Below are 11,892 nucleotides of genomic sequence, written 5' to 3'. Positions count from 1 at the left end.
AGGGTGGAAGGCTAATGGGCAAATGTTGCATGTAACAAACACAGAGGGAAAGGGCAAAGCAGATAAACTGTGGTATAAGCTAATAGAGTTAAAGAATACAATTAAACACTGACACACAGATAGTAAAAGGTTAAATAACAGGCAATCAAAACAAAAATATAAACATTATATGCCAGAAACTACCTTTTTCAAGAGCAAGACAGCACATCATAGAAAAAGGAATATAGCAGATAAAACACACGTAATTATAAATATTTTTGAGACCAAAAGTATTATACAGTAAAAATAAATGTGAAAAGACCTAACCCAGCTGCTAAAAGAAAAAAAAGTTTAACTTAGCTTACAAAGCTAGACCTAATCACATACTGTAACATACTTAAAGAGATTCAGAAAGCGTAAAAAACGAAGGTTATTTCAGGCAAGTGGACAGAGTTTTTAAAAAGACAAGAAAGGAAAAACTAGAAATCAATGAAATAGAGAATAGAAGAAACAGACCTAATAATCAAAAATCTGTTATTTTTTTAAATTAACAAGACAACCACTAAGTAACCTGATTGGAAAAGAGACGGAGGGAAAGGAGAGTGGAGCAGAGAAAACAAGTATATACACAAAGAGAAATAAGAAAAATAAGCAGAAGTTGTTTAAAAAATCACACATAACCACTCTGCCGCCCTCTGTAAGTTTGAAAACCCACATGAAATGGCTATTCTGCTAGGAAAATACAGATTATCAAAACTGATAAGAGATAATAAAGCTAGAGCAGAGATAATAAACAGATAATAAAGCTAAAGCAAACCAATTTCCCTAGAAAAATTATTAAGAAACTACCCTAAGGAAAAGCACCAGGCCCAGGTGAGTTTAGAAAGGAATTCAAGCCAACTTTTCAACAAAATAGTTCTAATGCACCATAAACTGTTGCAAGAAAATGAAAACCAACTGTTTTTATGATGTGTAACATTCAATACATTTATGATGTATACCTAAATCTGATAAGGACAGTACCAACCCACCCCCCCAAAAAAAAACCCCAAACAACACAAACCAATATCACTCATGAACACTGATGTGGAATTTCTAAATAATATATTTGCAAACAAATCCAATATCACATTAAGAAAATAATAGCCTATGTGTGACCTGGTAAGATACACCATTTACTTAAAAGACCCAAGGAAGAAAAATCCCATCATCAGTTTTGTAGATGCTAAAAAAGCTTTTCACAAAATTAAAATCTAAAATACATTCCCTAAAAAAAATTCAAGGAATGACAAGTGATGAATGCTTGTTTAACATGATTAAAAAATATATACCTTAGTCCTAACGTCAATATCTTATATAATAGGAAAACACTAGAGACCTTGGTTCTAATATCAAGAACAAGGCAAGGATGCTCACCATCTCCACAACAGTTCTATCCTATGCTAGAAATATTAGCTATTTAGACAGAAATCAATTAGAGGCATAAGAGTTGGTAAAGAAAAATTATCTGCAGATGATATGCAGTAGTAAACAAACTATACACCTGAGGTCTGTATTTGTATGGCTCTCAGGCTAAGCATGGTTTTTACGTTTTTAAAGAGTGGTTAACAAACAAGAATCTATCATGGAAACATATGGCAAAGCCTAAAATATTTACTATCTGGCCCTTTAAATGTTGGCAATTCCTGGTATACCTGGAGAACCCTAGTATCAGTGGTTAACTAAAACAAGATTCAGAAAGGTAGCAAGATACAAAATTGACATACAGACGTCAACTGCCTTCATACATAAAAAATATAGCCAGTTTGAGGACATAATGATAGTAGCAACAAAACCTTTATAGCACTCCTGAAAGACATGAAAGTAGAACTGATCGAACAAATGCAAAGACATTTCCAGGTTCAGGATAGGGTGATTCAACATTGTATGTCAGGGTCTCCTTAATTTATAAATTTATTATGATACTCCCCTAAATACCAATTAGCAATATGTTTTATATTAGATGATACTAAAATTCTAAATACTAAAATTATGGAAAAATAAGCATGCAAAAAATGGCAAGGAAGATACTAAAAAACAAAAACTACAAAGGATCTTAACTCTCCCAATCATTAAATTATAAAGCTTCTGTAATTAAAAGTGTGGTAACTGATGCACAAACAGACCTGCACACGTACCGTCAAAAAATAATTTTTTTACAAAATGATTTCTTGTCATTTGTAATCACAAACACAGGGCAGTAGGTGTACAACCTGCCTGCCAGGAACCTGAATTTTATTGGAATTCTCCAAATGGTGCATAAAGGATAGAGAAAGGTTTGAATTTTTCTGTGCTTCCTTTTTATAGGCTGGCATTTAAATAAAATAAAAAATTACTGGCATGAACAAGAAAACCAATTAGTGCAAAATAAATTTATTTCTAATTAAAATTTTAAAGCCTAGAAAACGGAAGTATTCACCTTCAGAAGTGTCAGCTAAGGCACTTCCTTCCCATAAGTGCTTCATCCCACTGGTTAACTACCAAATATTATTTCACTACTACCATCTTGTGTCCTCCAGCTTCCCTCACTTACAAGATTTTCAAGTCCCTGCTGTGTTAAACTGAATGAAAATACAAAAACCAAACAAACTACTTGTAGAAGAGAAATTTCAGTAAAAAGTGGGCAAAGCTGAGGTATATACAGTCAATTTTGTGTATGGTGTTAGGGAGTGATCTAATTTCATTCTTTTGCATGTAGCTGTCCAGTTTTCCCAGCACCACTTATTGAAGAGGCTGTCTTTTCTCCATTGTATGCTCTTGCCTCCTTTGTCATAAATTAGGTGCCCATATGTGCATGGGTTTATCTCTGGGCTTTCTATCCTGTACCATTCATCTATATTTCTGTTTTTGTGCCAGTACCATACACAGTCAAATAATTTTTGACAACGGCACCAAAGCAATTCTGTGAGCAAAGCCTTTCAACAGATGATGCTAGAACAAAGGAAAAAGGACCTTGACCTCTACCTCACACCATATACAGAAATTAACTCAAGGTGCATCCTAGGCCTAAACGTAAAAGCTTAAGGCTATAAAGTTTCTAAAAGGAAAAGTCTAAATTCATGATCTCTGGGTAGGCAAGCTTTTTTTGGAAGATACATAAAGCATTAATCCTGAAAGAAAAACCTGATAAAATGGACTTCATAAAAATTTAAAACTTCTTCACATCAGAAGACATCATTAAGAAAATGAATGGGCAAGAAATCTTGATAACACCAGTTATCTGATAAAGGATTTTATCTAGAATGTATGAATGTATGTCCTATAAGACAACAAGCTCAGTTTTTAAAAGGGAAAAAGACATGAGAAAACAGGTGAATGGCCAGTAAACACTTATAAAAGTGTTCCACATCTTAATTATCAGAGGAATGCAAGAGGTACTACTACTAAACACCCACAAGAAATGATAAAATGAAAAAAAACAGTAAATTCTGGTGAGAATGTGGAGTAACTGGAACTCTCGTATACTACTGGTGGGAGTGAAAAACTGAAAAAAACAATTTAAAAAAGTTAAACGTAAGTCTGTCCTATGAACCAAACAATTCCACTCCTAGATATTTATCCAAGAAGAGAAGTGGAAGACATATTCCCAAAAAGCTTTGTACAAGAATGTTCATAATAGCTTTATTCATATTAGCCCCAAACTGGAAACTGCCCAGGTGTCCGTCAACAAGAGAATGATAAGCTGTGGTATAGTCATGCACTGAATACTACTCAGCAATGAATAGGAACAAAATACTGATACTCAAAAACAACACAGCTCAATCTCAAACACATTATGCTTAATAACCAGACACAGAATATTACATACTGGATGATTCCGTGTATATGAAGTTCAAGAATGAGCAGGCAAATCGAATCTGTCAATGTAGGAATCAGAAAGTTGCTTCTCCAGGGCAGGGAGACTTTAGTGTAAGGGAACTTTCTGGGGCGATGGAAATGATTTGTGTTTTGATAGTGGTTACATGGGTATATGTATGTTTTTATCAAAACTAAAGGAACTGTACAAGATCTGGATGTGTCAATGTATGTAAATTAGGCCTTAAAAATATACATATATATATGCATGTACATATATATATGAATGAATAAAAATAAACAAGGGGGAAAGTTACGTATGAAGATACCTTTCACTCATAAAATCCTGGGCAACTTTTTTTTTTTTCAATTTATTTTTGGCTGCATCAGGTCTTTGTTGTTGAGCATGGGCTTTCTCTAGTTGTGGTGAGCAGGGGCTATTCTTTGCAATGTGTGGGCTTCTCATTGTGGTGGCTTCTCGTTGCAGAGCATGGGCTCTAGGTGTGCGGGCTTCAGTAGTTGTGGCACACGGCTCAGTACTTGTGGCTCACAGGCTTAGATGCTCCGCAGCATGTGGGCTCTTCCTGGACCAGGGCTCAAACCCATGTCCCCTGCACTGGCAGGTGGATTCTTAACCACTGCACCACCAGGGAAGTACCTCAACCTTTTTTTTTAAACTCAGTAATTAAAGTACAGAGTGAACAGTAGCAGGAACTTTTAAAAATGAACTTCCTGTATTAGGGTTCTCTAGAGAAACAGAATAGGATGTGTAGAGAAAGAGAATTATAGAACTGGCTCATGTAATTGTAGAGGCTGGCAAATCCAAAATCTGCAGTAGGGGCTGGCAGGCTGGAGACTCAGGGACGAGCCGAATTTGAATTCCTAGGCTGTGCTGGCAAGACCCCCCCTCCTTGGAGGAGGAGAGTCTTTTTTTTAAGGCCTTCAACTGATTGGATGAAGCCCACCACATTATGGAGAACAATCTGTACTCAGAATTTACTGATCTAAATTAAATGTCAATCCTATCCACAAAATACCTTCACTGGAAACATCTAGTATGGTGTTTGTTCACATATCTGGGTACCATCTTAAAAATAAAAAAGCTGACTAATTTAATTTAACTCAACACATTTGAGTGCCCATTATGTGTCAGTGATTTCACTGGGCACCAAGAATAGAAGGATAAGAACCCACCATGTCTGCCTCCCTTGACTAAATAATCATGATACAAGGAGGTCAGCGCTACAATCAAGATATGTACAAAGGAAAGAAAAAGGGTAGCAGTTGCTTAGTCTGTTGGAGAAGATGGGAGAGAAAGGTCAGAGTAATCTTGGCATTTTGCCTAGGGGAGAAACACAGAGTTTGGGTGGGAGGTAGTAGCAAGAAAATCTCTCTCTCACCAGGAGTGAGTGTGTGTTTGACTGGACAGAAAGGAGCAGTTGGATGTAGCTAAGGAATGCACCAAGGGAAGTGCTGAAAAAAGTTTAAATGGGTACCTGGGCCAAACTCCCGAAGACCACACATGCTTTGCCAAAGAATTTGGATGTATTCTGCGGCAACAGGAAATCGTTAAAAGTTCTTTAAGTAGGGAAGTGACGTGATCAAATGTATTTTTGAAAAATAATATGAGAGACAAGACTTAGAAGCCAGAACACCAGTTGAGTAGCTCAAGGAGCTAACTACTAGTTTTAAACATAGTAAATATACCAAGAAAGGTAAATAAAGTCACACTGTCTACTAATGCCAGGCCAAATGCTGTTTTGGATCTACCTGACAACTAATATCTGACACTAAAAGTTTTTCAGTAAGGCTCCTTAAAAATTATTATCTGCCTCAGTTTGTTTTTAGAAACACTATAAGCTCTCAAGTTGCTGGTCACGATAATAAATCTGAGGGGAAAAAAGCTCACATGCAACATATTATAAAGTTGAAGAAGTGAAAGAGAAAGAGAAAAAAAAAATGTCTGACTTACCCATTGCTTCAAAGGTCAACTTTACAGAATCCCAGGGAGGGAAGAATTGGGAATATTACATTATAAAGCATCTGTACTACCCATGAAGCAGTACAGTGTTACTTGAAAGTGAACTTATTGAAAGCTCTAAACCACTTAAAATAATTTTTAACAAGTATAATCAAAATGCTAATATATCAGTTTAATCAAACAAGTATAACTGCTATGTGCCTAAAAAGCAGACCAAAATAGGTGAGGCAGAAACTGACAAAATGGAAAGAGAAAAAGACAAATTCACCATTATAGTTGGAGACTTCAACAACCTTTTACAGTAACTGACAAATCCAGCAGGCAGAAAATCAGTGAGGATATATAGCTGAACTAAAACACCACCATCAAAAACATTCATAGAACTTCATCCAACACCAGAATACGCATTCTTTTCAAGCTCACATGGAACATTCACCAAGAGAGACCATATCCTGCACCATAAAACATACCTCAACAAATTTAGAATAGAAATCATATAAAGTATGCTCTCAGACCACAATGAAATTGTAGAAATAAATATTGAAAACCAGCTGGAAAATCCAAAATATTTGAAGATTAAAGAACATACTTCTAAATAACAAATGAGTCAAAGAAGCCTCAAGAGAAATTTTTAAATAAATTGAACTAAAATTGTAAATTTGTGAGATGCAGCCAAAATAGAGCTTAGGGGGGAAAACGTAGCATTGAATGCATACATTAAAAAAGATGATCTAAAGTCAATAATCTAAGCCTCCACTTTAATAAGCTAGAAAAAGAAGAGTATTTAAATCCAAACTAAGCAGGAAAAAAGAAATACTTAAAAATAGGGCAGAAATTAATGAAATTGAAATAGGAAGTCAAGAGAGGAAATCAATAGAACCAAAAACTGGTTCTTTGAAAAGATCAATAAAATTGATAAACCTCTAGCCAAGCTAAGAAAAAAAGAGAGAAGACACAGATTACTAATCTCAGAAATGAAAGAGGTGACATCACTACAGATCCCACGTGCAGTAAAAGGATAATAAAAGAATATTATGAACACTGTAGGCCCCGAAATTTGATAACCCAGATGAAACAGACCAATTCTTTCAAAGACACAATTTGCCAATATACACACAAGAAGAAACAGACAATCTGAAATAGTCCTTTATTTATTAAACAAAATTGAATCAATAATTAATGACTTTCCAAAACAGAAAGAACCAGGCCCAGATGGGTTCGCTAGTGCATGCTACCAAACATTTAAGGAAGAAATTATACCAACTCTCTACAATCTCCTCCAGAAGACAGAAGCAGAAGGAACACTTTCTAACTAATTCTGTGAGGCCAGCATTACTCTAACACCAAAACCACACAAAGACATTACAGGAAAACTTAAAGATTAGGACTCGGGCTTCCCTGGTGGCGTGGTGGTTAAGAATCCGCCTGCCAATGCAGAGGACACAGGTTCGAGCCCTGGTCTGGGAAGATCCCACATGCCGTGGAGCAACTAGCCCCGTGAGTCACAATTACTGAGCCTGCGCGTCTGGAGCCTGTGCTCCGCAATGGGAGAGGCCGCGATAGTGAGAGGCCCGCGCACCACGATGAGGAGTGGCCCCCACTTGCCGCAATTAGAGAAAGCCCTCGCACAGAAATGAAGAGCCAACACAGCCAAAAATAAATAAAATTTAAAAAATAAAAACAAAACAAAACAAAATTTAAAAAAGATTAGGACTCCTTCATGAACACAGACGTAAAAATCCTCAACATAATATTAGAAAATCAAATCCAACAACATATAAGAAGAATTATACACTATGACCAAGTAGAATTTATTCCAGGTATGTGAGATTGGTTCAACATTTGAAAATCAAGTAATGTAATGCATGACATCAACATGCTAAAGAAGAAAAACCACATGATCATATCAAAAGAAAAGTATTTGACATAATCCAACATTCATTCAGAATAAAACTCTTAGCAAACTAAAAATAGATGGGAACTGCCTCAGCCTGATCTGACGAACATCTACAGAAAACCTACAGCTAACATTATACTCAGTTGGTAAGAAAGCTTTCCCATTAAGATCAGGAACAAGGCAAGGATTATCCCTCTTACCACTCATTTTTAAAACCATACTGGAAGTCCTAGCTAATTGCCATGAGATAAGAAAAGGAAATAAAAAGTATAAAGATTGGGAAGGAAGAAATAAAACTGTCCTTGTTTGCAAAGGACATGATCATCTATGTAGAAAATCCAGAAGAATCAACCAAAAAAAGCCTGGAACTAATAAACAATTATAGCAAGGTTGCAGGATACAAGATTAACATACAAAAGTTAGTTGCTTTCCTATATACCAGCAATGAACAATACTATTTACATTAGCACCTCAAAAACGACATACTTAGGTATAAATCTCACAAAGTATGTACAAGATCTATGTGAGCAAAACTGTGAAACTACCAAAAAAAAAATCAAATAAGATACAAATAAATGGAGAGGCATTCCATGTCATGGATAGGAAGAGTCAATAGATGTCATTTTCCCAAACTTGATCCACAGGTTCAATGCAATTCCAATCAAAATCCCAAAAAGTTATTTTGTGGGTATTGACAAACTGATATATAGAAAGACAAAAGACAAGCAATAATCAGTATACTGAAGAGAAAGTTGGAAGACTGATATACCCAACTTCAAGAAATACTATAAAGCTAAAGAGATGAAGACAGCGCAGTAATGGGAAAAGAATAGAGAAATAGATGAGTAGAACAAAATATAGAGTCCAGAAATAGCCCCACGCAAATACAGTCAACTGATCTTTGACAAAGAAAGGCAACTCAGTGGAGACAGGATAGTCTTCAACAAATGGTACTGGAACAACTGGAAATCCACATGCAAAAACATGAATCTAGACACAGAACTTATACCTCTCACAAAAATTAATTCAAAATATATCACACACCTAAGTGTAAAAGGCAGAATTTTAAAACTTCTAGAAGGTAACATCAGAGAAAATCTAGACACCCTGGGTTTGGCAATGATTTTTAGACACACCACCAAAAGCACGTTCCATAAAACAAAAGTGATTAAGTTGGACTTCAATAAATTAAAACACTTAATGCTCTATGAAAAACACTGTTCAGATATGAAAATACAAGCCAAACTGGGAGAAAATATTTGCAAAACACTTACATGATAAAGGACTTATACCCATATATACAAAAATCTCTTAAATCTCAACAATAAGAAAACAAAATTAATAAACAGACAAAAAGATCCAAATAGACACCTTACCAAAGAAGTTATACAGATGGCAAATAAGTATGAAAAGCTGCTCAACATCATATGTCATTAGGGAATTGCAAATTGAAAAACTAATAAGATACCACTACGTAAATATAAGAATGGCTAAAATCCAAGATTGGTTCAAGATGGCGGAGTAGAAGGACATGTTCTCACTCCCTCTTGTGAGAGCACCAGGGTCATGGCTAACTGCTGAACAGTCATCGACAGGAGGACACTGGAACTCACCAAAAAGGACACCCCACATCCAAAGACAAAGGAGAAGCCACAGTGAGACGGTAGGAGGGGCACAATCACAATAAAATCAAATCCCATAACTGCTGGGTGGGTGACTCACAAACTGGAGAACAATTATACCACAGAAGTCCACCCACTGGAGTGAAGGTTCTGAGTCCCACGTCAGGCTTCCCAACTTGGGGGTCCGGCAACAGGAGGAGGAATTCCTAGAGAATCAGACTTTGAAGGCTAGCGAGATTTGACTGCAGGACTTCGACAGGACTGGGGGAAACAGAGACTCCACTCTTGGAGGGCACACACAAAGCAGTATACGCATCGAGACCCAGGGGAAGGAGCAGTGACCCCCACGGGAGACTGAACCAGACCTACCTGATAGTGTTGGAGGGTCTCCTGCAGAGGCGGGGAGTGGCTGTGTCTCACTGTGAGCACAAGGACACTGGCAGCGGAAGTTCTGGGAAGTACTCCTTTGTGTGAGCCCTCCGAGAGTCCACCATTAGCCCCACCAAAGAACCCAGGTAGGCTCCAGTGTTGGGTCACCTCAGGCCAAACAACCAACAGGGAGGGAACCCAGCCCCACCCATCAGCAGTCAACGGATTAAAGTTTTACTGAGCTCTGCCCACCACAGCAACAGTCAGCTCTGCCCACCACCAGTCCCTCCCATCAGGAAACTTGCACAAGCCTCTTAGACAGCTTCATCCACCAGAGGGCAGACAGCAGAAGCAAGAAGAACTACAATTCTGCAGCCTATGGAACAAAAACCACATTCACAGAAAGATACACAAGATGAAAAGGCAGAGGACTACGTACCAGATGAAGGAACAAGATAAAACCCCAGAAAAACAACTAAATGAAGTGGAGATAGGCAAACTTCCAGAAAAAGAATTCAGAATAATGATAGTGAAGATGATCCAGGACCTCAGAAAAAGAATGGAGGCAAAGACCGAGAAGATGCAAGAAATGTTTAACAAAGATCTAGAAGAATTAAAGAACAAACAAACAGAGATGAACAATACAATAACTGAAATGAAAACTACACTAGAAGGAATCAATGGCAGAATAACTGAGAAGAACGGATAAGTGACCTGGAAGACAGAATGGTGGAATTCACTGCTGTGGAACAGAATAAAGAATGAAAATAAATGAAGACAGCCTAAGAAACCTCTGGGACAACATTAAACACAACAATATTCGCATTATAGGGGTCCCAGAAGGAGAACAGAGAGAAATGACCCGAGAAAATATCTGAAGAGATTATAGTTGAAAACTTCCCTAACACGGGAAAGGAAATAGCCACCCAAGTCCGCGAAGTGCAGAGAGTCCCATACAGGATAAACCCAAGGAGAAACATGCCGAGACACATAGTAATCAAACTGGCAAAAATTAAAGACAAAGAAAATTATTGAAAGCAGCAAGGGAAAAACAACAAATAACATACAAGGGAACTCCCATAATGTTAACACCTGATTTCTCAGCAGAAGCTCTACAAGCCAGAAGGGAGTGGCATGACATATTTAAAGTGATGAAAGGAGAGAACCTACAATCAAGATTACTCTACCTAGCAAGGATCTCATTCAGATTTGATGGAGAAATCAAAAGCTTTACAGACAACCAAAAGCTAAGAGAATTCAGCACCACCTAACCAGGTCTACAACAAATGTTAAAGGAACTTATCTAAGTGGGAAACACAAGGGAAGAAAAGGACCTACAAAAACAAACCCAAAACAATTAAGAAAATGGTAATAAGAACATACATATCGATAATTACCTTAAACATGAATGGATTAAATGCTCCAACCAAAAGACACAGGCTTGCTGAATGGATACAAAAACAAGACCCATATAGATGCTGTCTACAAGAGACCTACTTCAGACCTAGGGACATATACAGACTGAAAGTGAGGGGATGGAAAAAGATATTCCATGCAAATGGAAATCAAAAGAAAGCTGGAGTAGCAATACTCATATCAGATAAAACAGACTTTAAAATAATGTTATAAGAGGCAAGGAAGGACACTACAAAATGATCAAGGGAACAATCCAAGAAGAAGATATAACAATTATAAATATCTATGCACCCAACATAGGAGCACCTCAATACATAAGGCAACTGCTAACAGCTCTAAAACAGGAAATCAACAGTAACACAATAATAGTGGGGGACTTTTAACACCTCACTTACACCAATGGACAGATCATCCAAACAGAAAATTAATAAGGAAGCACAAGCTTTAAATGACAGAACAGACCAGAAAGATTTAATTGATATTTATAGAACATTCCATCCAAAAGCAGCAGATCACACTTTCTTCTACAGTGCGCACAGAATATTCTCCAGGATAGATCACATCTTGGGTGCCAAATCAAGCCTAAGTAAATTTAAGGAAATTGAAATCATTTCAAGCATCTTTTCTGACAACAATGCTATGAGATTAGAAATCAATTACAGGGAAAAACATGTAAAAACCACAAACACATGGAGGCTAAACAATATGTTATTAAATAACCAAGATATCACTGAAGAAATCAAAGAGGAAATTGAAAAATACTTAGAGACAAATGACAATGAAAACACAATGAT

General features: G+C 36.9%; 1 protein-coding gene across 2 annotated transcripts in view; it reads right to left on the bottom strand.

Annotated features, from left to right (window-relative positions):
- ERMP1 (endoplasmic reticulum metallopeptidase 1) overlaps nt 1–11,892 on the bottom strand; it is a 52,388-nt gene that overhangs the window by 3,270 nt on the left and 37,226 nt on the right. The gene's annotated exons all lie outside the window — the stretch shown is intronic.

Source organism: Tursiops truncatus, chromosome 6, assembly GCF_011762595.2.
Source record: "Tursiops truncatus isolate mTurTru1 chromosome 6, mTurTru1.mat.Y, whole genome shotgun sequence".
Taxonomy (NCBI): domain Eukaryota; kingdom Metazoa; phylum Chordata; class Mammalia; order Artiodactyla; family Delphinidae; genus Tursiops; species Tursiops truncatus.
Note: the sequence above shows the minus strand (reverse complement) of the source record. Positions and strands in the feature narration are given on the sequence as shown.